Below are 23,832 nucleotides of genomic sequence, written 5' to 3'. Positions count from 1 at the left end.
AATATTTGTCCATCAAACTGAAAGTAGTGGGTCTGACAAAGCTTGGGAAGATCCACGATTGTGGATATTTCGATGTGAGGGTATTCCATTAGGTCAGGTGTGATGGCTAGTAGTGTTCCCACAGATTTCTTTGCTGATTCTGGGTGTTGTGACATCAAGGCTGAGAACTTTGACACAAATTTTGTCTGTCCTTCTGCAACGGAGAAAGGCAATCTTTTAAAGCCACCGTCTCGTTGGGAGTTTTGCAAGATTGTCATCGCCAGGGTCACAAGATTGGAATGGGTTTGATTTGGAATACGATTTATCCTTGCGAATGAAGGTCAACCTTTGTTTCCCCAGGATAATGTTGCACCATCTAATCTGGGCCAGTCACCGAGACCAGAAGGTTTCGTCTTCTGAGCTTTTGGATTTGTGCTGGAACACATCTTCAGGGAAACCTCTCTAGGACTGTGTCCTCTTCTGTGTGTGGGGTTTACAGTGCCTGTTGTGTGAGGCTTTTTAGATTTTGGCTGAACTGCATTGATGGCTGGCTTTGAAGCCATTAGCTTTTGTTTGTTTTTTCTGCCCAGCCTTCGCCTTTTAAACACTTGATAGGCTGGTGGTAAATTAACATTCTTGTTGTCTGACGAGGGGACTGTTTTCCAAGCTTCAATCATTTTCCTGGCTGTTTTTGTGCCTGCTCGTCCAACAATCTTAGTAGCTGTAAAATTGAATGTGTGTCCTTGTTCATTGCTGTGTGATGCTACTAATGAGCTCAGACCTCCTTGTCTGACTGCTCACTTGTGTTCTTGCAGTCTGGTATAGGTTCCCACCACCATCTGTCCTACCTAGTCACAGGGGCAATCCATGCATGGGATCTGATAGATTACATTGGCAATATCTCCCCCCTCCAAGAGATTTTGTTATTGATTGAATAATAGAATAGAATAATATCATTACTGTCCCTCTAAATGCACACTAATCAGCATGTGTTAAAATGGAATTTCATTGCATTCAGCTCCCAAAGGGTCACCACCTCCGAAATAACTAAATAATATAATATAAATATGACAAAAACAAATACAGAAGTGTGCATATATTCACAGACATTAAATGACACACAGAAACAATGGTCTGTTTTGGGTTATGTATAGATGTGCATGGCAAGAAAAATGAATTTAGCGAATTTAGCAGACGAATAGCTTCATGCACTTCTTCGGATGGTCCCTTTTGAAGATGACAAAGGGGTCATCTACATGCCTGATCCACACTTTGGGTTGTATGTGTGGGAATGCTGTAGATTCCAGGTGTTGCATTATGGTCTTGGTTATGACTCCTGATAGGCACGATCCCATGGGGGGTTCCTCTGAGTTGTTGCTACATTTGTCCATCTAACTGAAAGTAGGTGGTCAGGCAAAGGTTGATGTCCATGATTGGAGGAATCTCAGCCATAGTGTATTTGGTTAGGTCTGGCATGCTGTGTAATCACTGCCCTGCCATGAGTTCTTTAGCTAAGTCTGGATGGGAAAAGGGCCGTGACGTCCAATGAAAACATGTCTTTGTCATCCATTCTCAGGTCTTTGATTCTTTGGGGGCACCGTAGTGCGGAGCTGATGGAGTATTTGCTTCCCTCTCTGAGATATCCAAGACTTTTGTATCAGTTCTTTTGCAATATCATAGGTTGGGGTCCCTGCTAATGATACCATTGGAGGCTGGCATAAGGGCAAAAGTCCTGACTCCCCTCCTGAGCCCCAACTTCAGGAAGGGGGCTTCACATCCGGCTCCCTAACTCTGCTGCCCAAGCCGTTCTGCCCTTCCGCTCGGTTGCATATCTGCCCTTATGTGCTAGGACTTCGGGTTGGGTGGTGTGGGGGGGAGTGCTCTGTGGCAGACAGATATATGAGACAGCTAGACCTCCAAGGTCCCTCCCAATGTATTCTGTTGTTTTGCAAATTCTGCAACAGAGCACTCCCCCCCCACACCACCCATCCCGAAATCCTAGCACATAAGCATGTAATTTGTTTTCGTAGATTTTCACGGGTACAGGTATGTAGGTCTTGGCATATTTGGGTCTTTTCCCATGTAAGATTGAGAGTGTCTTGGCGACATTTCGGCGAGGTCCCACTCGTCATCTTCAGGCTGGTGTCTTCAGCTTTGTGCTTGTGCAAGCAAAGCGTGATCAGGTGGGGGTGTGGGGGGTGCTGGCTTTGTTGCTTTAAGCGGGTTGGTTGGCTGTGTTACATCTTGATTGGTTGATGGTGTTATTGTTTGCAGATTAGTTTTGTAACATCCTGTGTGGCTGAGGTGTTGGCTGTGTGCCTATTAGTCTTTTGTGTTGTAACGACCTGGATAATGGGCTGTGTGATGACATCCTGAGCTCTAGTGTAGTGATATCCTGAGTTCTGTGTTGCAACATCCTGGGTGGTTGGCTGTGTTGTGACATCCCAAGCTTTAGTATTGTAACCTCCTGAGTTTTGCGATGTAATGTCCTGAGCAGAAGGCTGTGGTGTAACATCCCAGGCTTTGGTTTGGCTCCAAGTTTGCAGTCTGGCCTTGTGTTCATAGCATGTGTCAGTTTGCTTGTGGGGGTCAGGGGGGGTGGTGCAGCAGCTGGGGATGCTGCCGTGGTTTGGCTTCTGGATGGTGGTTGCATTTCGTCTATGGGGTGGGTTTGGGTTTGAGTCTGGTGAGGAGGATTGGTGGTGGCATCCTGTGTTGTTGTGGGTCCGGTGTCGGTTTTTGTGGCTGGGACTCATTTATTGACTAGGGCTAGTTTCCAGATGTCTGGTAGGCGGGAGGTATCATCACGTTTATTCATGTTGTGGTGGTGTTTCTCTGTTTTGATGGCTTCCATAATTATTCTCTTGTTGTAGTGTTCAGTTTTGGAGATTAATTTTGTACCTTCAAAGTCAATTTCGTGTCCTGTTGCTTTAAGGTGCTAGAAAAGAGAGAAAGTTTTTTCTTCTTTTCTGACTGCATTCTTGTGTTCTGCGATGCGTGCATTTATTCTCCTATTAGTTTGTCCAATGTATGTGGCTGGGCAGATTTTGCACGGTATTTCATAGACTCCTTGGTTTTCAAGCTGGATCTTGTCTCTGGGGTTTCTTAAGATGTTGGCTATTTTTTGGTCAATGCCGAAGGCTGTCTTGATATTGTGTTTGTGGAGAATTTTGCTGATTTTATCTGTGGTGCCTTTAATGTAGGGGAAGAGGGCGATGCCGTTGTCCTCTTCTGTGTCTTGGTTCTTGGGGGTGTCTAAAATGCAGCTCCACCTCTTTTCTTAAGCTGTTCAGAAGAAACGGAGGCCTAAGTCCTTCTTGCAGTTCATTCCAAGCGTGACTTTCATCCCACCAAGTTTCAGTAATGGCAACAATGCTTATTTATTTATTAAATACATAGGCCACCCATTTCACCACAACTCTGTAACTCTGGGCGGCTCTCATAAATTAAAAAATTGTTTTTAATTGATATTGTTTTATTACGTCAATACAAAACAAATGGGCAGAGAGGAAGAGGGTGGGTGGGCATGTGGGATCCGCTGTCGATCGATCAACCACCTCCAATGTGATGCCCCCCCATTGGGGTGCCAAGCTAACTGGCATTGCCAGGTCTTTAGGTTCTTATGGAAGATCAGGAGAGTTGGGGCCACCTCACACCTCATATCTGCCCTTACCTGCTAGGTGTCAAAGCAAAAACATCTGCTGTTAGCAGAAGTTCTTTAGTTTCATCTGTGGGAACCACGACACTAGGATTTTAAGTTCCCCTCTTTGCTTCCTCATACTTTGAGCATCCGAGTCCTTTTTGACTAGCCTCGTTTTTTCTTTCTACATCTCCGGTTTTATACCCGAGTTCCCCTTCTTTTTTTTTTACAATTACATAAAATGTCTTTATTACAATTGGGTACCGTTATAAAAAAACAGCAAAATAATTTTTTATGCGGAGCCACTTGTTAAACAAAAGTATTTTTCAAACAGTTTAAGATGATGGGATCTTGCCAGTCACAACCTGAGGTGGTGGCAGCAGACAATATATAATTTATTGAAATGTTTGCATATTTATACAGACTAGGATTTTAAGTCACTCCCCCTTTGCTTCCTCATACTTTGCGCATTGGTGTAAAGGCATCAGAGTCCTTTCTGCCTCTGTGCTTTCTACATTTCTGGTTTTATGTATAATCAAGTTCCCCTTCTTTCTTATCACTCGGTTGATTGTCGTGAGATTTATGCTTGGAATAAGCTCCCCCTCCAGTTTTAGCTTTAAACCCTTGGATTAAGGGAGCCAGTTGGTTTCCAAAGACGTGCTTCTTTGGTTATTGTTGTGTTGTGTATGACCATCCCTTGCCAGAAGCCCCTCCTGTAGGTACTGTAGACTGTGATCTAAGAATCCAAAATCATTTTGATCTCAACATCTCCTAAAGCAGCGGTTTGCTTCAAAAGTTCTGCATTCCCTTGAGTGTCTACCTTTCATTGGGAATATGGAAGAAACCACCACTTTTATACTTGCCTCTTTGATTTTCAAGCATAGCCATGCTCATCGTCTCTCAGTACTGTTTGGCCTCTTCGCCGTATCATTTGTCCCCACATGAAAGAAAAAAAAGGGGTGTGATAATCTGTGCACTTAAGACACTCGGTCATATCTCTGATCTTTGCTCCTGGGAAACAGCAAACCTCCCTCGATTGATTGACCGGTCTACACACAGCTCATTCAGTTCCCCTGAGAAGTGAGTCTCCTACCACCAACACATGCTTTTTATTTATTTATTTTAAGGAAAGCCCGGTCTACTTTTTTTTCTATAATTTTGTGCACTGGCAGATGTCCCTTCTCAAGATGTCTGCTCGCTTTCTTCCAAGGGGAAGTTATGAAATGGATTGATTAGCTCCAGCAGAAAAGATTGGAATGGGTTTGATTTGGAATACAATTTATTCTTGCGAAAGAAGGCCAACCTTGCTTTCCCCAGGATAATGTTGCACCATCTAATCTGGGCCAGTCACCGGGACCAGAAGGTTTCGTCTTCTGAGCTTTTGGATTTGTGCTGGAACACATCTTCAGGGAAACCTCTCTAGGACAGTGTCCTGTTCTGTGTGGGGGGGTGTTATACTGCCTTTTTGTGTGAGGCTTTTTAGACTTTGGCTGAACTGCATTGATGGCTGGCTTTGAAACCATTAGCTTTTGTTTGTTTTTTCTACCCAGACTTCGCCTTTTAAACACTTGATAGGCTGGTGGTAAATCAACACATTTCATGGCTGACGAGGGGACTGTTTTCCAAGCTTCAATCACTTTCCCGGCTATTTTTGTGCCTGCTCGTCCAACAATCTTAGTAGCTGCAAAATTGAATGTTTCTTCTGACCCGTTTAAATCCTTCTAGCAGTTCATTGCAAGCATCCCATCGAGTTTCAATAATGGCAACAGTGCCATTTTTATTTATAAAATATATAGGCCTCCAATCTTAAGTTTAATGGCAGCAATGTCATTTTATTTATTTATAATTTATTTATAGAATTTATAGGCCTGCCTATTTTACCTTGTTAACTCTGAGAGGCTTACAATCATAAACATTAAAATTAAAAGCCATCATAAGTTGATAAAAAATCCAAAATGCAATGGCCAATTAAAAAATGGGGAGAAGTGGGATCCATTGTCAACCGATCAACCGTCTCCATTGTGATGTTCCCCCACTGGAGCATCAAGCTAACTGGCAGAGCCAGGTCTTTAGGCTCTTATGATAGATCCATAAGGTTAGTGTCCACATCACACCTCATGTCTGCCCTCATATGCTGGGACTTCAGTTTTGGATCCATACTTTGGGTTGTATGGGTGGGAGTGCTATAGATGCCAGGTGTTGCATGACAGTCTCAGTTATGAGCCCTGGAAGCAAACTTCTGGTTTGTTGCAAATTATCTCACATGGCGTAACAAGATGGTGGCTTTGTTGTCACTGAGGGGCACGAAGGGAGGCTCAGCCAATCTCACTGTGTATATTTATTTATTTATTTTATTTAATTTTTATACCGCCCTTCTCCCGAAGGACTCAGGGCGGTGTACAGGGCAATACAATAAAATACAATATATAAAAATTAAAAAAATATTAAATACAACAGCCCAATTCAATAAATTAATACAAAGCGTTAAAATACTTTGTACTTTGATAATAAAGGTTCATTCATTGTTGAAACATTTCTCCATCTACCTGAAAGTAGGTGGTCAGGCAAAGGTTGATGAGGTCCATGATTGGAGGAATCTCAGCCATAGTGTATTTGGTTAGATCTGGCATGTTGTGTAATCACTGCCCTGCCATGAGTTCTTTAGCTAGGTCTGGATGGGAAAAGGGCTGTGATGTCCAATGAAAACATGTCTTTGTCATACATTCTCCTTTGAAGGCACAAAATATTCCTTTGAATATTCTTTGGCTGTGTATGCTAATAGGACAGTTGCCAATGTTGTTGATGGCTCCATGTTCTTCTTCAGATGGTCCCTTTTGAAGATGACAAAGGGGTCATGTACACGCCAGGTCCACACTTTGGGTTGTATGCGTGGGAATGCTGTAGATTCCAGGCGTTGCATTATGGTCTTGGTTATGATTCCTGGGGAGGGGAGCTGATGGAGTATTTGCTTCCCTCTCTGAGATATCCAAGACTCTTTTTTAAAAAAAGTTTTTCAGTACATTTTATCTTTAACAAAACAAAACCCCTCCCAACTCCCTCCCCTCTTCCCAACCCACCCCAACACCTCCCTCCCTCCCCTTCCCCCCTCCCCGACTTCCCAGAGCTAAATACAAGGTATAAAAGTAAAAACAATCATAATCTACCATATGCAAACAATAAGCTATTAAATCTATCGCACTTTAACTCTTATAAAATGACTACAAGCAATATAAATATCACATCAATACTTATTCAAACGCTAAATGAAACTTTTTAGTCCCATATTTATTCTGGATATAATCAATCCATCTTCTCCACTCCACAATATATCTCTGTTGCAAATGGTCTTTCAAATACGCTGAGATCTTTGCCATTTCCGCCAGGTTGGAAACTTTTACAGTCCATTTCTCCATCTTTCCCAGTTCTTCCTCCTTCCAGTGATTACAATGGCAGACCTGACAGTGTGCCGGGTCAGGGGTCACAAGGGTTCAACACGGTTGAGTGCCTTGGTGGCCGCCCTTTCACAGGCATCCACCAAGGCATCGGCCGAGCTGTGAGTGAGGGAGATAGGTATAGACCCTAGCACTGTCTGGAACCATTCTGGATCCATTAGGCGCCTGGGGCGGAACCACCTGGTCGGCTCCACAGCCCAACGGCGAGGGGTGGCATAGCGGAAGACCAACCACAGGAGATAATAATCGGACCATGACAGGGGGACAATAGTTGGTGAGCCCCCAACCCCATCCCGCCAGGAACCATCTCATGCCTGGACTGACAACCGGTTGGTGGAACACCCCCCCAATTCCCACTCAACCCTACCATCCACCTCCCTCCCTAACCCCTTAAAACAACCGGCTAAAAAACATACCAGGGGCCTCTTAATATATTTACACCAGAGGCCCCTGTCTATGCCCAACCACCTCTCGGGGTCCCAACAATTGGGCCCGTCCTTAAGGGAAACGTTGGAAAGGGCGGCAGGTCGCACCCAGGAGGGGGGGCCCTCCTGAGGGCGTACAGGTCTGCACTGGAATAGCGCAAACGAGCCATATAATAATGTCCACATGGGGCAGCTATGTGCAGATAGATGGTCAAAAGATGATGTTAAGATGTTGTTAAGTCTGGGAAGTATCTCAAGTCCACCAATCCGGCTCTGCTCTCACCCGAGCCGGTAACCAGGTAAAGGACAACAACCGCTCTCTCACCGCGGCTGAGGCATCCAATCTGGGGTAGACAGAGTAGAACCACAGGAATAAACCTACCTCAACTGATCTCTCACATCAGTGGGGTGGTTGATGGCCGATCCATAACCGCCATCTCACAGCGGTCAGTTCCCGCGTTCTCCCAGACAGTTCATGGGGAAGTCACAGGGGCATGATGACCCTCTCCACTTCCTGGGGGGGTCAACCAACTCAAATAACAGAGCTCAGATATATCTCGGTCACGTCCAGAGGAACTGTCCAGCTAGAGTTCAACTTTGAGTAAAGTTGAGTGACTTTAACAGTGGCCAAAAATCCTCACCAGCAGCCATGTCCTACATCCGCCTTACCTAAGAGAAGGTAGAATCTCCAGGAAACATAATTTAGAACTCAGCTTAGAATCTCCAGGAATAAAAAAGAACTCATTACAGTTCTAGGCTAGCTGTATAATACTTTCTTGAAGTAATATCATGTAATTCATCCTCCACCTAAAATATGTTTTTTTCCCATTGAGACTATGAGAAAAACATTGGAGGATGATCTGCACTTCTTTAATAGATGGGAAAAGAGTTTTGGACACCCAACACACGGCAATCCTTGGATATTTTTTTCTGTCTAGCTGAAAAATGTTTGGTCTCTTCTGGATATTTTAGCCTCCAAGCATTTATCAAAACCAACCAGACTTGACTTGGGTTGGACCCACACACACCACACACAGTTGCTAAGGAGTTATTTACTACAACAAGGCAGATAACAGTAGACAAGATTGTCAATCAAGGTCTTTGCAAAGAGTGCTTGTCTGAATAATTGCGTTAGGAGTTCAAGGAGTAAGAGGATGGTCCAGATTCATTCCAGGAGTTCAAGAACTGAATTGGATAGTCAACCATTCACGTCCTGGCCTTTGTTAGCACCTGTTCAGAAGCAGGACATACTTCTTACACTTACAGAGAGTGTTAAGTTCTGCAAATCTGAACAGCAAGTCATCAGGAAGCCACAACTGACTATAGATAAAAATATAGCTGGTCAAAACAGATTTCCAATTTGAGTAATCCAAAGTCAGGCCCTTGGTTTACAAGGCCAAATCGATGGAAAGACATTAAAGTCATGGTTAGTCAACAATCTGGGTCATAAATAACTAGATTCCAAGTGTTACGAAAGGGAAGCCAAATGCTGGAGTCACTTCTAGCAAGGGACCATTGTTCCTATGGAAACCTGAATCCTCTCTCTGCTGAGTAGGCACAGTTACGGCAACATCTTGCTGGTGAGTTCAGCGTCTTGCTGCTTGTTCACAAGTCTCTGATTCTGGTGAAGTACAGAGTTCCCAGGAGAAATTTGTTGGGGGGGGGCAAGTGAGTGCCTGTAGCAGTCTGTGTTGCAGATGAGTCAGACTCTGATGGCATGACACAGCCAGTCCAACAGACAAGGATTTAAGAGCAAGTCACAAACTGGAATTCCAAAGGGTTGATTCCAATGAAGACCAAAGGCAAAACAGCTACCCAAATCTCTTTACAGGCAGTTAGGTGCTATTTCTTTCCTGGCAGGGAGCCTCATTGAGCGGCACTGCTGTCAGACCTGCCACCACTTAAACCTCTAAACAGAAACAAGCCTGGTCTCCATTTCTTCAATAAAAGGCATAGTTTTATTAGAAGCCAAGTGCATTGCAGTAATGCATAGCCAGAACTGAGAATCAGGGGTCAAAATCCCCAAGTTCAACTTTTCCCTCCCTTAATTGCCTCCCATCATTCACACACACACACACACACACACACACACACACACACACAAAACACACACACGGCCAATCAGGTTCAAGCAAGATGTTTTCAGAATGGTCACTTCAAGCGTAGGTTGGTGTGCAGCTGCTTTCCTTTCCCAGCTGGTTTGACCTTGAAGCAGCATCTCGGGAGATACAGAAGTTATTTTCACTTTCCCCCCAAGCATTCCCTTTCCTTGTCCACCCTCCCCAGAGTTCTTGGTAGATTTTGACCTCATAACAAAGCAAAATCAAAGCAAAATCAAAAGCAAAGCAAAGTGGTAGCTGACAATTGCTCTGCATTTATCAAGGAGCTGTACCTCCTCCTCTGACTTCTCCGGCTGATAGGAAGAAGGCTGTGGTTGATCAGCCTCAAACGATGATCATGGCTTGATAATTCCTGAGGTTAACAATCCATGGGGTCAACTGAAGCAATGTGGTCGGACTTTAAATCAGAGGAGTCTGAATTGTGGCCCTTGGCGGTGTCCATATACTGGAACACTGTTCTTGAAAGATTTTTTTTTTGCTTTGATTGTTTTAAAATTCAAATCTAGCACTCCATATTTCCCATGATCACTATTCCTTCCTCTGTGTATGAAAAAGCATTTAATAAAATTAGCGTATGAAAAAGTATAAAATTATTATTTTTTTATTGATGGGCGCAGGTGTAAAAATGTTGCCATTTTTTATTTTCAAGATTAGAATCCTCCCTTTATCCTTTAGGGTGTTCTAATATTTCCAAAGAAGGTGATTTGAGATAGATTACTCTTCCATCTGCTGTCATTTTTCCAGACATTTTACATTAATGACCTAGCTTTTGTTTGAGCAAGAATCTTTATCGCGGTCAATGACCATCCCATAAAATGCTTGGATGCATGAAATTAATATTAGTTGGGCACACATACTGTCAGAAATGTTAGGGGTTTTTTTGCCATCCTTGTTACTCCTGTTCTGTCACACCCAATTTGGATATTTCTCCAACGCCACTCCAGGTATCTTTTCTGGCACTTCCTCAGTAAACCAAGATGCCCCTGAGATCAGGTGGCCTAAAACTTTGCCCAAACCAGCGTCAGCTCCTTAAAGAAAATCCCAAGTTCTCTCTAGAACTTATTGGACCCACGTCTTGTGTGATCACTTCCCCAGATGCCTCTCCTGATGTTAGTTCAGAGGAGGATAAACCAGTCAAAGGCACGCCAGGAGGGGAGTCAGTCAATGGCCCCAAGTTAGGGGCCGCGAGTCCAAGTGAGGGGGAGGAACTGCCTTCTCCCTACGATCGAAGAATACACAGGGCAGAGAAAAGGCAAGAGTAGTGAAGCTCAGCCTGACTATTCATGAGGAGGCAGCCTCACCCCTCTTGATTGGATGCGCTGGAAGCTGGCTATTTAGCACAGCAGACGGAGGAAGATGGTACCTGGAACACCACGTCGGTTTTCTTGTTTGTGTTTCCTGGTTGTTATAATTCCTGTCCTGCTTTGGACTGACATCATGCCTTGACTTTGGATCGTGGCTGTGAACTCTTGCTTGGTGAATTCTCTTGTGGATTTAAGTTCGCTTGGGTGACTTTTATCTTGGTTTGGAAACTTTCAAGTGCCTCATAGACTCATTGGGACATGGCTCTCTGGACTAGGGTTGATTTGCTTTCGGCTGGACTTAATTGGGACAGTTCTGGGGTTTTTGGTGAAGGAAATTGCTGGGGAATATTAAATATTAAATAAATCCACTAAAGCACCATGACCTGTGCGTGTGAGTGAGTGGGACAGCCAAAGACAAAGAGGCCCCCTCCCCATGAAACAGCAACCCAAGAGTTTGGAAGCAGTTGCTGAGCAATTGTTTGGGAGCACGTCCCGTTCATGTAATGGGTGTCAGGTGGCTGCAGAATGTACAACCATTTCTGACACTTGTTAGGATCCTCCTAGGTCCCTTTCCAAAATTGCCAAATATGTAGGACAGCCAAATACTTCTCCCAAATATTTGGATCCTCTCCAAAATTGCCCCAGTTCTACACCCAGTGTTGAGGAATAGACTGTGTTATTGCTGAGGTAATGCAAGATCATCCAGGCTGACCAGGTTTAAAGGTGTGGCTAGTATTTTCTGTAAGCTCTGCTGGATAGTTTTCTCCAAGATTCATTTGTCCCCTCACCGTTGGGTTGGGAGCCATCTGTGGCCCTGCACCACAAGGAGGAGGATGCTACAATTGGCTGGGTGCAGCTACTACTTCCTGGGTTTCCTTACTGCCTGAACAGTCATAACTTAACTTTTAATTTGTACTAATTTATTACGGGCACCATTGTTTAATTACTTTTAATAATTTTTAATTTTTGTATCTTGTTTTTACTATGTATTGCCCTGTTCACCGCCCTGAGTCCTTCGGGAGAAGGGCGGTATACAAATTAAATAAATAAATAAATATGCATCTGGTTGTTGCTAACCTGTTGGGATTGTGAGATGGTTGTGATTTGTTGCTGAATATCACGTCCATATTCATTGAATGCAGAGAGTGGGTGCTATTGTTCTGTGAAAACCGGCGCTTTCATTTAGTTAATTCCGGTTGATGGCTGTTGGAAAACTGCATCATATGACATTCAGGGTGTTGCATTGGTCAGGTGTTGCTTGAGGAATGGGCTGGAAAGGTCTCTCTTGGCCCAAAAGGACAATTGTTTTTGACCCCCTCACCATTGGTTCTACAGCAATCTGGGGCCCTGCACCACAAGAAGCATGCTGATAAAATCTGCCACGTGCCCTTGCTACTTTCTGAGTTTACTCACAGCACGCACAATCGTATGTAGCTGGTTGTGGTTAACGTGTGGGGATTGTGAGATGGTTGTGACTTGTTGCTGAATATCACGTCCATATTCATTGAATGCAGAGAGTGGGTGCTATTGTTCTGTGAAAACCGGCGCTTTCATTTAGTTAATTCCGGTTGATGGCTGTTGGAAAACTGCATCGTATGACATTCAGGGGGTTGCATTGGTCAGGTGTTGCTTGAGCAATGGGCTGGAAAGGTCGCTCTTGGCCCAAAAGGAGGATTGTTGTTGACCCCTCGCTGTTGTTTTCTGAGCAATCTGAGGCCCTGAACCACAGGGAGGAGGAGTATGCTAAAATCTGCACTGTGCACCCTCTACTTTCTGGGTTTACTTACTGCCTGCACCATCATATTTACCTGGTTGTGGTTAACCTGTTGGGATTGTGGGTAGTTGTGGCTTGTTGCTGAATATCACGTCAGTATTCATTGAAAGCGGAGAGTGGGTTGCTACTGTTGTGTAAAAACCGGCAATTTCATTTAGTTAACTCCAGTTGATGGCTGTTGGAAAACTGCATCATATGACATTCAGGGTCTTGCATTGGTCAGGTGTTGCTTGAGAAATTCCTCAAAAGGACGATTGTTTCTGACCCCCTCACCGTTGGTTCTGGAGCAATCTGAGGCCCTGCACCACAGGAAGCATGCTGATAAAATCTGCCACGTGCCCTTGCTACTTTCTGAGTTTATTTGCGGCCTGCATAATCATGTGCAGCTGGTTGTGGTTAACCTGTTGGGATTGTGAGATGGTTGTGACTTGTTGCTGAATATCACGTCCATATTCATTGAATGCAGAGAGTGGGTGCTATTGTTCTGTGAAAACCGGCGCTTTCATTTAGTTAATTCCGGTTGATGGCTGTTGGAAAACTGCATCATATGACATTCAGGGGGTTGCATTGGTCAGGTGTTGCTTGAGCAATGGGCTGGAAACATCTCTTTTGGCCCAAAAGGAGGGTCCTTTTGACCCGCTGCTGGGTTGAGAGCAATCTGGGGCCCTGCACCACAAGTAGCATGCTGATAAAATCTGCCGGGTGCCCTTGCTACTTTCTGGGTTTACTTACGGCCTGCACAATCATATGTACCTGGTTGTGGTTAAGCTGTTGGGATTGTGAGCTGGTTGTGGCTTGTTGCTGAAGAGCATGTGAGTATTCATTGAAAGCAGAAAGCGTGGTGCTACTGATATGTGGATATCGGTGCTTTTATTTAGTTAACTCTGGTTGGCCGCTGTTGGAAAATCGCATCATGAGTTTGTGACGCTGCTTTGGCCAGCTGACCCTAGAAGACTGAATAGCTGACAGTTGGCTAAAAGTCCTTGCTAGTAAGAGGTGAAAGTTTCACCCAGTTTGGGACTTGGAGCCTGCAGATTAGTGTTCACTTGCTGGCTACGTGTGTCAATTGCTGAGCCTGCCAATCATTACAAGGTTTGTGGAAGCGTTGAAAGATGAAAAGGATGCTGCTAAAATGGGCTGGATGCATCTTTAGCTGTCTGTCATCACTCCACATTCACCCTTCAAGTCCTGGCAGAGTCACCCATGTTTTTCAATGAGATCATTCCACCCAAACTAACATTGGGATATGAAACAGATCAAGTCCCACACCACTTTAAAAAAAGTGACCTCATCAAGAGAAAGTCTCTCTCTTCACTTAGGAAGAACTGTCTTCGCCTCCAGACCCCCACTCAGACTTTTGCCCTTCAAGGTCCAATTCACAGGGTCTCTGTGTGTGTGTGTGTCGTCTAAGCAATCTCACTGCATACATGTTGTACTTTGATAATAAAGGTTCCTTCCTTCCTTCATATGCTTTATAGCTTATACGTTATTTTCTCTCTCATTAATATGATTTGCTTTCTACATACGTAACTTCAGCATTAGGCCCTCCGTGGAATGTAAAGGCACCACCACTCCATGTGAATGTTGTGAGGCAACTGATGTCCAGACATAAAAGGGCTTCTGTGATCAGCTGAGAACAGGGAATTTTTGCCTATTGGGGTGTGAAACAGATCGAGTGCAACGACACGTTAGAAAAAGCGACCTCATCGAGAGAAAATCTTCATTTTCACTTGGGAAGAACTTCCTTCACCTCCAGACCCAGACGATACTGGGTGCACAGCCTCATACTGCTTTGCTAGGATGACATAACCCTGAGCAAAGAGTTTGAAAGCGGTTGCTGAGCAATTGTCTGGGAGCAAGTCCCGTTCACATAATGGGTGTCAAGCGGCGGCAGAATGTGCAGCCAACTATTTCTGCCAGATGTTAGGATCCTCCTAGGTCCCTTTCCAAAATCGCCAAATAGGAACGGCTGTTCTATGCCCAGTATTGGTGAATAGATCTTGTATCCCACAGGTAATATAAGGTCATCCAGGCTGACCAGCTCCAAAGGTGCTGCCTGTATTTTGTTTAAGCTCCGCCAGATACGTTTTCTCCCAGATTCTCTTGTCCCCTCACCGTTGGGTTTGAAGCAATCTGAGGCCCTGAACCACAAGGAGGAGGATGCTAAAATCTACACTCTGCACCCTCTACTTTCTGGGTTTACTTATTGCCTGCGCCATCTTATTTACCTGGTTGTGGTTAACCTGTTGGGATTGTGGGTAGTTGTGGTTGGTTGCTGAATATCATGTCAGTATTCATTGAAAGTGGAGAGTGGGTTGCTACTGTTGTGTAAAAACCGGCACTTTTATTTAGTTAATTCCGGTTGATGGCTGTTGGAAAACTGCATCGTATGACATTCAGGGTGTTGCATTGGTCAGGTGTTGCTTGAGGAATGGGCTGGAAAGGTCTCTCTTGGCCCAAAAGGACAATTGTTTTTGACCCCCTCACCATTGGTTCTACAGCAATCTGGGGCCCTGCACCACAAGAAGCATGCTGATAAAATCTGCAGTGTGCCCTTGCTACTTTCTGAGTTTACTCACGGCACGCACAATCGTATGTAGCTGGTTGTGGTTAACGTGTGGGGATTGTGAGATGGTTGTGACTTGTTGCTGAATATCACGTCCATATTCATTGAATGCAGAGAGTGGGTGCTATTCTGTGAAAACCGGCGCTTTCATTTAGTTAATTCCGGTTGATGGCTGTTGGAAAACTGCATCGTATGACATTCAGGGGGTTGCATTGGTCAGGTGTTGCTTGAGCAATGGGCTGGAAAGGTCCCTCTTGGCCCAAAAGGAGGATTGTTGTTGACCCCTCGCTGTTGTTTTCTGAGCAATCTGAGGCCCTGAACCACAGGGAGGAGGAGTATGCTAAAATCTGCACTGTGCACCCTCTACTTTATGGGTTTACTTACTGCCTGCACCATCATATTTACCTGGTTGTGGTTAACCTGTTGGGATTGTGGGTAGTTGTGGCTTGTTGCTGAATATCACGTCAGTATTCATTGAAAGCGGAGAGTGGGTTGCTACTGTTGTGTAAAAACCGGCAATTTCATTTAGTTAACTCCAGTTGATGGCTGTTGGAAAACTGCATCATATGACATTCAGGGTCTTGCATTGGTCAGGTGTTGCTTGAGAAATTCCTCAAAAGGACGATTGTTTCTGACCCCCTCACCGTTGGTTCTGGAGCAATCTGAGGCCCTGCACCACAGGAAGCATGCTGATAAAATCTGCCACGTGCCCTTGCTACTTTCTGAGTTTATTTGCGGCCTGCATAATCATGTGCAGCTGGTTGTGGTTAACCTGCTGGGATTATGGGTAGTTGTGACTTGTTGCTGAGTGCCATGCAAGCCTTCATTGAAAGTGGAGAGTGGGTTGCTATTGCTGAGTGAAAACTGGTCTTGGGCAACAGACCCCTTTTAACTCTGGTTGGTGGGTTTGGAAAAGGGCATTGCATAGTGTTCATGGTCTTAATTTGGCCCAGTGCTGCTTGAAGATTGGACAAGGCTCTGAGGGAGAAATCCAGTTCTATTGGATGTGATAGAACCCATGTTGGAAACTACGACAGCAACAGGCTGAAGAACACCCTTCTATCCATGGGCTGTCAGGCTCCTGAATGGGAAATAACTCTATGTATGATTGACTTACAAGGCCGGTGTGCTGGGTCACTGTGAGTTGTGGCGGCGGTGGTGGTGGGTGCATGAAGGGAGGCTCAGCCAGTCTCACTGTATACAAGGTGCACTTTGATAATAAAGGTCCGTTTGTTATGTATTAAGCTTTATTGGAAACCTAAAGCTGTGTTTAAGAGTCACCACCAGGAGGCGCTGAACTGTAACTGTTTTGGTGGGAAGCAATTTCGGCGGGAAACAGAGGTTCAATCCGATTGGTTGGTTGAGTACCTGGCCAGGTACTGGCAAAGTATATATAAGAGTGCAGGTAGCTAAGTGAAACTTTTTAGTCCCATATTTATTCTGAATATAATCAATCCATCTCTTCCACTCCACAGTATATCTCTGTTGCGATTGATCTTTCAAATTCGCTGAAATCTTTGCCATCTCCGCCAAGTTAGAAACTTTTAAGGTCCATTCTTCTATAGTCGGCAGTTCTTCCTTTTTCCAATATTGCGCTACTAAAAGTCTCGCTGCCGTAATTAAATTCAACATCAACTTAGTATCTACAATGGTGGTATCTGTAATAATACCCAATAAAAACAGTTGTGGAGAGAACTTTATCCTTTTCTTAAATATTTTTTGCATATTCCACCAAATTTTAATCTAAAAAGCTTTCACCTTTTTACAGGTCCACCATATATGAAAATACGTTGCATCTTCACCGCCACACCTCCAACATTTGGGCTGGCAGTTCGGATACATACTTGCTAATTTTTTAGGATCTAAGTGCCACCTATAAAACATTTTATAAAAGTTCTCTTAAGTTTTGAGCCTGCGTAAATTTTACATTTCTCACCCAAATCTTTTCCCAAGTATCCATTGTAATGACTTCTTGAAAATTCTGAGCACACTTTATCATACAGTCTTTAACAAGTTCTGTCTCTGAATCAATTTCTATCAATGCAAGATATATCCTTTTAATATGTGCTTGACCTTGATCTCTAATTTGCTTTACCAGATTTTCATCAATCATTGAAAAACCAATTTTCTGGTCTTCCCTCCACCTGGCAATTACAGCCCATAATGAAACCAAGTTTGTACAATCTTTTCTTCTCTTCAAATATTATATGGCTTTAATTGCCATACATTCCTTTCCAAACTTAAAATTTCCTTATATGTAGTCACATCATGTTTAAACCCAACATTTATATTTTCTATTGCGTGTTTCGGTATTGCCCATATAGGTATCTTATAATTTAACTTGTGTCTATACTTTTTCCAAACTCGCAATAGAGCATACCTTAAAATATGTACCTTGAACACATTATCCACCTTCTTATCATACAATAAGTATGCATGCCATCCAAATAACAAATCATGACCCTCAAGATTTAATAATCTTGCTTGTGTTAAATTAAACCAGTCGCTTATCGCTGACAAAGCAGCAGCCTCATAATATAATTTGAAATTAGGCATTTTAAGACCACCTCTTTCACGCGTATCTTGCATTATCTTAAATTTAACTCGTGGCTTTTTCCCTGCCCAAACAAATTTATTAACTCCTTTTTGCCATTCCTCCAAGTTTAAATCCTTTTTAAGTATAGGTATCATTTGAAATAAAAATAAAAATTTTGGCAAAACATTCATTTTCACTGCTGCAATTCTTCCCAATAAAGATAATTGTAATTTTTTCCAACTATCTAATTCTTCTTGAACTTTTCCCCATAACTTTTCATAATTATTTTTGTATAACTTCACATTTGAGGCTGACAAATATATCCCCAAGTATTTAACCCTTTTAACTATTTCAAATCCCATTAATTCTTCTAAAACAGCCTTTTGTGATACTGTCATATTTTTAGACAGTATTTTAGTTTTTTGTATATTAATCTTAAATCCAGAAACTCTCCCATATTGCATTATTATCTCCATCAATTCTACAACTGAATAATCAGGCTGAGTTAATGTAACAACCAGATCATCTGCAAACGCCCTCAGTCTATAATCCTGATCTCTTATTTGGATTCCTTTAATTTTATCCGAATTACGTATTTTAATCAGTAATATTTCCAATGTTAAAACAAATAATAGAGGTGACAACGGGCACCCCTGCCTTGTACCTTTTTCAATATTACATAGTTCGGTCAAACTATTATTAACTATTATACGGGCTGTTTGCTTTTGATATATAGCCCTAATTGGCTGTAAAAATTTATCCCCAAATTCCATTTTCTCTAATACTTTCATCAAAAATTGCCAATCCAATTGATCAAAGGCTTTTTCAGCATCGAAAAAGATCAGCACTGCAGGGATCTGATTGTTTCTTTTCAAAAATTCCAATAAATCTACAATATGTCTCACATTATTCTTCATTTGTCTACCACTTATAAATCCAGTTTGATCACCATGAATTACTTGTTGTATTACCCTCATTAACCTGTTAGCTAAAATTTTTGCAAATATCTTGTAGTCAGTATTCAAAAGTGATATTGGCCTATAATTTTTGGCTTGGGTGACATCCTGGTCTTCCTTCGGAATCAAAGAAATAAAAGCAGTCTTCCAAGATGGAGGTACCCCTCCCCCCATTTGAACTGTCTTAAATAATTCCCTTAAAGGCTTCACCATTTCCAACTGCAATTTTTTATAATACACAGCAGTCAATCCGTCAGTACCCGGCGCTTTACCCACTTTCAATTGTTTGATTGCTAAAAAAAATTCTTCATCAGTTATCAACTGATTCATCCCTTCCTTTTGTTCTTGCGTGAGCACAGGAATATTAGCTCTTATCAAATAATCTATATCTGCATCTCTAATCTTATCTCTACCATACAACTTAGAATAAAAATCAACAAAAGTCTTTTTAATAAGACTCTGCTGATACACTATTTTCCCCTTATGTTCTATTCTATCTATATTAGCAGCCCTTTGCTTCTTTCTTAACAAATAAGCTAACCATCTACCTGGTTTATTAGCATTACAAAAAGTATTATGTCTAGCATACCGCAAATTAGTTGCTACTTGATCTGCCATCAACTCGTCAAACTGACCCCTAAGTAAAGTAATTACCTCTTTAATCTTCCTGTCAGATGGATTCAAAATTAAAGCCTTTTCTTTTTCCTTAATTTCATCCTCCAATTCTTTCCTCCTAAATTCCAATTTACGTAAGCTTCTCCTCCATAAGTTCAGCTAATTGTTGAGATTGCTTTTTCAAAGCCTCTTGCAAAACATCCTGCAGATCTTTCACTGTTAAAGCTGGTGCAGGTGCAGGTGCAGGTGCAGGAGGGGGGGCATTAAAGCTTGTAACGAAGATTGCTGCACCGGGGAAGCCCCCGCGCTTTAGAAGATTTGGCAGCCATTTTCACCCACTTGAGCCTGTTGCGCACTTTCACTTTTAACAAACTCCACAAAGTCCACCGAGTTAAAGATCATATACTTGCTTTCACATGATTCTCCTGTACCGCTCTGCCTGCATCCAAGTAATCCAAAGTTCACTCTCGCTGGCAGGGATGGTTGCTATGCCCTGCTCTGCTCCAAAGCCCTGGAGCAGAGGCGTCCTGAGGTCCGGAGCAAACTCAGGCTTTGGGGTGGCTCGATCCTTCAGCCACCAGAGTTTCAACTCTGGCAGCCCGGGAGAGCTCTACCCCTGCCTGGGCGCTCACCCCCTCCTCTTCTCCCGAGGAGGGGGCTTCCGAGCCGCCAAAACAGCTGATCGGCGCTGTATTTGGCGATTCTACGGAAACAACGGGGCTGACAGCCTGAATGGCTGCCGGCGGCGGAGCCTTGCCACCCGGAAGTCGGCATGTGGATGGCTTTTGAGTTTGATATCTGTTGAATTTGAATTTGAATTTGAATTTTATTGAATTTATATACCACCCTTTCCAGTAGGACTCAGGGCAGTTTATTTATTTATTTATTTATTATATTTGTATACCGCCCTTCTCCCGAAGGACTCAGGGCGGTGAACAGGGCACATATAAAAATACAGAGTACAAAAATTAAAAAAGAATTAAATAGGAGCCCGAGCTAAAACAATAGAACAATATAAAAATCCACAATAAAAACCCCAACACATCCCCCATCAGGCCAGGCCGGCTTGTTCAAATAGATAGGTTTTCAGACCGCGTCAGAAGGAGCGAACGTCAGGTTTACTAGTTTACAGGGTATATAAAACATCGATACAAAAATTAAGAATAATTTAAAAAGATTAAATTAAATCCCTAAAAAATATAAAACCCCAATTAAAACCCCAATTAAAACTCAGCCTGGGCCGGAAAGCTCGAAGAGCCAGGTCTTCAGGTCTCGGTGAAATGAACGGAGGTCGGGGGCAGTCCTAAGCTCCACGGGCAGCTGGTTCCAAAGGGCAGGCGCCCCCACAGAGAAGGCCCTCCCCCTGGGTGTTATCCGCCGGCATTCTTTTACCGGCGGCACCCTAGGAAGGCCCTCCCTGTGAAAGCGCACAGGACGAAGGGAACTTGATGCTGGCAGCAGGTGTTCCCTCAGATATCCCGGACCCTTGCCATTTAGGGCTTTATAGGTCATCATCAGCACCTTGAATCTCACCCAGAGGGCAACCAGAAGCCAATGCAGCTCACGGAGCAGAGGTGTTACATGGGAGTATCGGGAGGCCCCCAACACTACTCACGCGGCTGCATTCTGCACCAGCTGAAGCCTCCGAGTGGTCCTCAAGGGCAGCCCCATGTAGAGAGCATTGCAGTAGTCTAAACGGGAGGTCACAAGTGCATGAGTGACTGTGCATAGGGCATCTCGGTCCAGGTAGGGCCGCAACTGGTGTACCAGGCGAACCTGGGCAGAAGAACACTTCCCAGGTTTATTTATTTATTTATTTATTATATGTTTATACCGCCCTTCTCCTGAAGGACTCAGGGCGGTGTACAGGGCAATAAATACAAAACAGGATACAAAAGTTAAAAGCGATTAAATAAATGCCCAAGGTTAAAACAATAATTAAGACGTATTAAAACCCCAACCCTAACCCATCAGACCAGGTCAGATTGCTCAAATAGATACGTTTTTAGATCGCACCAGAAGGAGCGAAGGTCGGGGGCCGTCCGGAGCTCAACCGGCAAGCGGTTCCATACGTCTGGTGCGCCCACAGAGAATGCCCTCCCCCTGGGGGCCACCAATCGACATTCTTTGATCAGAGGCACCCTGAGGAGGCCCTCTCTGTGGGAGCGCACTGGACGGAGGGAGGTTGACGTCGGCTGCAGGTGTTGCCATAGGTAATCCGGACCCATGCCAGGTTGTGGCAGAAGAACACTTCCCCCTTCCATGACCTGGATTTTTGAGTTGGTCTCCCTTCTTCTCCTGCTATTCTTTTGACCCCTCAACATGAACGGTTGCCTTTGGCAACCAGCACCTCCCACAGCTTCCCTTTTATAATGCAGCCCAGGTGTGGCTTCCTAATGCCTTCTCCTTTGCCTTTGAAGCTGCCCCATTGCATTCCTCTGTCCTACTCGCTTCTCTTGCCTGCACTTTCGTGCAACCTGAATATTTCCCAGCTGTGCTTCATCACTGTCCAACTCTGGCTCCCAGCACAGCTGTGTCTCAGCCTGAGCACAAGTAGAGGGGCCAGGTTCCTCGTCAGACTGTAAGTCTTGGAGCTCCTCAGAGCCTTCCTCTGACTCTGATGTGACTCCGGGCCCCTCCTCCTCTGAGTCCTCTGAGTCCTCAGACTCAGCTGCCACATCCTCTGGCTGGCCGGGAATCATGACATTTGGCATTTAGCAGGAGATGGTGGCCGTGGTTTGTTCTCCGAGCTTGCTGTTATTTTCCAAACTTTTTGTTGCCAGACTAGGAGACATCCTCAGTGGGACTTGGGGTGACGCATCTTGTTTCAGTTTTCCCCGAGCTTTTATCGATCTTCTCATGACAATAAAAAAGTGCAGTGGCCCGACTGGTCACATGGTGTGAAGGTCAGCTAATGAGAAGGTGCTCAGTCCCGTCATTGGTTGGTTTCCAGTAGTAGTAACTGTACTACTTTAGCAGTAGCCCCATCAGCCCTTTTGAATAACTCTTCCAGTTATTTTTATTTATTTTGGCATTCCATCTTTTGGACCATCAATAACCATATACATTTTCCCAGCTTTATTTTTGCATTAATATTTAGCAGCTTGAATAGGTACAAAAAAGCAATTACGATTTAAGAGAGGTATATATTATATTTATATTTATATTTATTAAATTTTTATACCACCCTTCTCCCGAAGGACTCAGGGCGGTGTACAGGGCAATAAATATCAAAATATACATACAAAAGTTAAAAAGAATTAAATAATTATGCCCAATATAAAACAATGATTAAAACAATGTTAAAACAAAATCCAAAGCCCAACCCCATCAGACAAGGCCAGATTGTTCAAATAAATAAGTTTTTAGATCGCGTCGGATGGAGCGAAGGTCGGGGGCTTTCCGGAGCTCAACCGGCAAGCGGTTCCCTAGGTCTGGCACGCCCACAGAGAATGCCCTCCCCCTGGGGGCCACCAATCGACATTCTCTGATCAGAGGCACCCTGAGGAGGCCCACTCTGTGGGAGCGCACTGGGCGGAGGGAAGTTGAAGCCGGCAGCAGGTTCTGCCGTAGGTAATCCGGACCCATGCCATGTAGGGCTTTAAAGGTCATTACCAGCACCTTGAATCTCACCCAGAGGGCAACTGGCAGCCAATGCAGCTCACGGAGCAGAGGTGTAACATGGGAGTATCGGGAGACCCCCAACACTACTCACGCAGCTGCCTTCTGCACCAGCTGAAGCCTCCGAGTGGTCCTCAAGGGCAGCCCCATGTAGAGAGCGTTGCAGTAGTCCAAACGAGAGGTCACGAGCGCATGAGTGACTGTACACAAGGCATCCCGGTCTAGATAGGGCCGTAACTGGCGCACCAGGCAAACCTGGGCGAAGGTAGATCTCACCCATGCCTTTTCAAACTGTTCTGAAGTTGCCTTATGGTGAGTGTGACTTCAGATGTCTGCAGCCTAGGGACGAGCCATATTTTTATGGCCGGTCCTTTCGTCCGCTGGTTTGGAGGGATTGCTACATGCAACAGGAGAGTTGCTGCTCTCCCGTGATCCAGCGAGAGCCCTTCCTTGCTGGTCGCCTCTCCAGGGCAACTTTTGGCCCTTTTCAGGGGCCCCCACCGATCTGAAACTGAACGGGGGAGAGAAAGTCTCCCAGTTATCCATAGCGGCTGCGTGGCAAACCGGAAGTCCCAGGTCTCTTCTTTATTTATGTTTATGTTTTATGTTTTATGTTTTATTTAATTTATATACCGCCCTTCTCCCTGGGGACTCAGGGCGGTTCACAGGGCATATAAATAAAAATACAATACTATACAAAAGTTAAAACAAAGATTAAATCAGTGCCCAATTAAAAAACAATAATACAATCTAAAATGACAATTTAAAACCCAACTCCCCCATCAGGCCAGACCGGCCAATTCAAACAAATGGGTCTTCAGACCACGACGGAAAGTTCGGAGGT

Source organism: Vipera ursinii (assembly GCF_947247035.1).
Source record: "Vipera ursinii genome assembly, chromosome: 5".
Classification (NCBI taxonomy): domain Eukaryota; kingdom Metazoa; phylum Chordata; class Lepidosauria; order Squamata; family Viperidae; genus Vipera; species Vipera ursinii.
This window is presented reverse-complemented; position numbering follows the sequence as displayed.